Genomic DNA, 5,000 nt, shown 5'->3' on the forward strand with positions numbered 1-5,000 from the left:
GAAGGACGACTCAACCTTAAGAGAGAGATAGAGACGACAGCAGCAAGGCAAGGAGGAGAGAGAGTCGGCCAATCACCTAGCCGACTTAGTATTAGGATGTTTTCCTTTTCCATGTATTTAGTAGATTTCCTATTTCATGTAGGATTAGGATAAGTACTCTTTCCATTTATCTCTATCTTGTAATCCTTATATAAGGAACCCCTTTTGATGATTAATAATAACATAGAACAATTACACACGAATTCTCTATTGTTCACAACACGTTATCAGCACGATAGTCTCCAGACCCTGAGACAAAACCATAACCTAAAATCCGTCACACATAAACCCTAAATCAGGCGGAACTTCAAATCGATCGATCTCTCCAACCCCGACGAACCAGACGACGAGCCACATATCAAATTGAAGCTCTTGACGAGACGAATCCATCAGCGCAAACCATTCGTCGATCTGATCTCAGACGCACCCACACTCGCAGAAACAATACACGGCGCCGACTTAAGTTCTTGGAACCCTAATCCGAGCCAACAAGATTTTTCTATCCAAATTCAAATCTTGTGAAAGATAAGTTATCATACCTCAGTAGTTTGATGATATCTTGTTTAGATTATAATGTTCATGTAATCTAATACCCCTTGTTTTGTTTCATGAGCTGAGAGGAATTGGTGCAAAGATCTAATCCTGACGAACCCTAATTCGTCCTAGCTCGCGTTCCAGCTCGTCAGCATTCGATCAGCTCCAGCCATAAGGCGTTCCTGATCCAAGACGACTTCAGCTTCCTGTTCAGAACAGAGCCAGCTCACGTTCACATCACAGGCAGCTCGAGTTCCCAATCAACCAGCTCGCAAAGGAAGCAACTCGCGACCCGATAGGAGGCAGCGTCCGTCCAGCTCGCGTCCGAGGTTTATCAGCCCATCTTGGAGGTCCGGTTTCTACAATCTGCAAGACAAAGGTAATCCTAATTCTGAGAACATGAAACGAACCTGGTTGTTTTGTAAAGATTGAAACCCTAAAAGATAATCTCTAAAACTGAAAGCCATAGGATAATAGATCAATACCCTATGAGTAAGTCGAATGCTCTATAAGTTCGATCTAAACCTATAAACAAGATTGATCCATTGATCAATTAAAATCAGAGCCATAAAGGTTTTGAATCTCAAAACAAATCCCCTTGATCAAAGATCAAAGTATTCGAAATCCCCTAAAACCCTAATTAGAAAATCGGTTTTAATTTGAAACTTGAGTATTTTGATTGATCACCTAGAGATGTTATCAGAATTATCTTAAACTCTAAATTCGAATTTAAAGATCCTAAGGCCTTGAAACCGTAAAACGTTAAAAGATTGAAAAGTTTTTGTTAATGAGAGTTAGGTTGCTAGTTTACCTAATAGATATACAACTATGCAATAGGATTGAAAACACATATTAAATAATCCCCTATTGTATATGGCCGTATGGCCTAGCATCCGGATGGTTATAGAAACCGGATTGCATAATGATCCAATCCTTAGGATTGATGTATCACATAAATATCGTGAAGCTTAAGGCATCACAATATATGACCGTATGGTCTAGAGAGACATCACACCTGAATGATCATGCGACCTTGTTTGCATATCTCATGAACCGATCTTTAAGATCGCTGTATCACTAATATGGTCGTGTGATCTAAAAACATCACATTCAAAGCCGTGTGGCTTAATGTACATCTAAGAGGCCGTGTGGCCTAGCATCCGGATAGTCACATGACCCGGACTGCATCATGATCCGATCCTTAAGATCGTTGTATCACATAATAATCGTGAAAGTCTAAAGCATTACATTGCAAAGCCGTATGGCCTTATATCCGGATGGATATATAAACCAGATTATATCATGAACCAATCTCTAAGATTGCTGTATCACACTAAGATGGTCGTGAGGCCTAAGCATCACAAGACATGGCCGTGTGACCTGACTCACACCATGATCGATTGTTTTCATAGATGCGTAAGAACTTGTTTGTGGCCGAGCTTGCTATATCATGCGGCTGCATGAGCCACATTGTGAACCGAAATTTTAAATGACAATGTGACTTAGATATCGAAAAGGGACTTGGTGATACAATCACCAAGGACAACAATGAGAATGAATTGGTACAATATTCCATCATCTCATTGAAGGTCTAAAAGATCAGTACATCACTATGGAAAATCCACTAGACTTTTGGAGATGCTTTACAGCATAGAAATTACCACCATAAAACGGTGTTGCTTCCAAAGGCTAGAAATGACTGGAAGAATCTAAGATTCTTGGATTACAAAGTCATGGATGAGTACAACTCAGTCTTGTTTAAGACAGTCTCAGTACTGAGACTTTGTGGTGAAGTAGTAACCAAGAAAGAGTTACTAGAGAAGACCTATTCCACATTCCATGTGTTGAATGTCATACTACAACAGTATAGAATAAAAGACTTCACCACTTATACTGATCTAATCACATGACTACTTCTTGCATAGACCAAAATTTTCGATACGACTAGTCTTATTGCTTTATGATTGCAATTGTGTTTTAACCTAAAGATCATTCACGATTTATACATATAAAGGAATTGGTCCTGAGTTTATTAAATCTTGCCTGATCTTACTTGAAACATATGGATGTTTTAAAGTATTGCCTAAAGGGCATAAAACCAAGAAATCATGAATGGTATAGTAAGCATAGTAAAGAAACTATGACTAAGGCATTTGCCTATAAGGCATTATATACACCCAAAGAAAACATGGTCCATTGAGTTATAATGAATGGTTTCCAAATAAGAAACAATGGACAAACTAGAAGGAAACAAGTTCCTTCAGATTTTGAAAGAAAAATCGCCTAAGACCTTGAAAGAAAGTGATCGAAAACTATACCAATGATCCCTACTGATTTAAACTATGCTACAAGATCAGTATGATAAGAGGAAAGAGAAGTGGTGACTATAATCATAGCCCACGAAATTACACTATATGGCAAGATAGGATTAGCCATCCTAAAGTTTAAACTTGATGCAAAGAAATTGAAAAGGCACAAAGTTATCCCGTAAAGATCTCACGTTGTGAAACATGTACACATAGGGAAACTCATTAGGCTTAATAATCCCAAAGCACCACGACCTTATAGTATGGTCATGAGGGGGAGAGAGGATAAACCCATGATCAATACTACAAGTTCGTGTACTATGGTCTAAAGACCATGTTATATGGCTTGGCCATTACTCGGCCATAAAGGGCCATTACCCGGCCAAAGAGAGGCCATGATACAAACGGCCAAACCAAAGAGGCTATCACATATAGACAACTTGGCCACGACTTGGCCATGACTTGGCCGTGACTTGTCTGAATAGTGCAGGCTTGGCCGCACACAGTCCATGACTCGGCCAAAGAGGCCGAAGAGACCATGAGAGACAACGGCCTGACCGCAAAGGCCATAACCGGCCAGAGAGGCCATTACCTAAAGAAGTTCGGCCATTACCTATATGCTTGGGGACAGAATGAATTTACATGTATAGAATGATAAATAAGATCATATGCATCAGGCCATATAAGTGAGCATAGATATTCCCATCTAAATAATGAATACGGGTCATTAAAACCAGACATACACCATCTTAAGAGTTCATTGAAATAAACCACCACATACATATATGTGCCGTCTAAGATGGAACCTCAGAAGAGGATTGGGGAATATATGTTGGATAGGAGTAACACTTTCTCCACGAATTCAAAGAGACCTTGAGCCAAAACATGGGTGATTGAATAAAGGCCAGGTACGGATTGCATGACCAAAAGCATCCGACTATCCAAACATTAAAGGAGAAAGATTATAAGCTGGATAAAGAAAGAGTAAAGGAATGATAAGAATGGTTTTAACCATCATTGTCTTGGCAAGATCCTCGGACTAGACATTATGATATAAGACGTCCAAAGAAAGATAATATAAAGATAGCTATTGAGAAGCTAATCGAGATGCCAGACACTGACCCGAAAAGAATGATTAAGTCATAACCAGCTTAGCACCAAATGAAACGTCCTAGAAGAGACATAATCAAGTTGCTATAAGAGTCTATACAAGATAGACCAAGTGTTCCATAAAGATAAAGGAACTCGGATAGAAAGAAAAGAGAAAGGTGCATAGACAGATCCGAGTTCATGATAAGAGAAACCGTACCAGACATTGAGAAAGGCTGCGCAGCTAACCATCTAAGGTACCAAACCATGTAGTCTTGGGACGCCAAGCTACTAGGTAACAAAGGTCCTGGATAATGAAATCTCAAAGTGATCAGATCATGTCTGGAACATAATGGAACCACATGAAAGGTGTCGACACACACACACATGAACATCTATATAAAAGATGCATAAGAGAATAGCACTTGAACATAAAGAGATAAAGCGAGGATCATGAACCCACGAATGAGTACTCATCATACAATCATAGAATCATAAAGATTATAAAGAATAGAAAAGATAAACGTGGAGGTTCAAAGTATCTAAAGAGAGATGAGCGTATTGGCCATGTACATATACAGAAACGCCATCCGATAAACCAGTGAAATAGATGGATCTTGTGAGATGAAGAAACCGTGAGAGAAGACATATGATCACGTGACCTAGAGTGTCCATGTCTTCATATTAACAGCATTAGATCATAGCTTGTTACACAAGGTACTCACAAAGATCAAAGGAACAGATTATAAGGAGATGAACTCCTATGTGGTGATTGCTGCTACAGATTTCGATATTAAACCAAGTCTGATCATAAGAAAGAAATTAGATACAAAGATGTAGTAAGCAGCATATGGATCACTGGATAAGATAAGATAATATAGAATGAAAGAACAGCTTCGTTCCTAAGCTGATTCATGGACTGAAAGGCAGCTGCATATAGTAAAGAAAATTGATCACACATGATCATTGATTTTGGAGTTGTATAAAAGACAATCCAATAAACAGTCCATATACATAAGAGGTTTTATAAGA

The sequence above is a fragment of the Brassica napus genome, unplaced genomic scaffold (assembly GCF_020379485.1).
Source record: "Brassica napus cultivar Da-Ae unplaced genomic scaffold, Da-Ae ScsIHWf_2298;HRSCAF=2964, whole genome shotgun sequence".
Taxonomy (NCBI): domain Eukaryota; kingdom Viridiplantae; phylum Streptophyta; class Magnoliopsida; order Brassicales; family Brassicaceae; genus Brassica; species Brassica napus.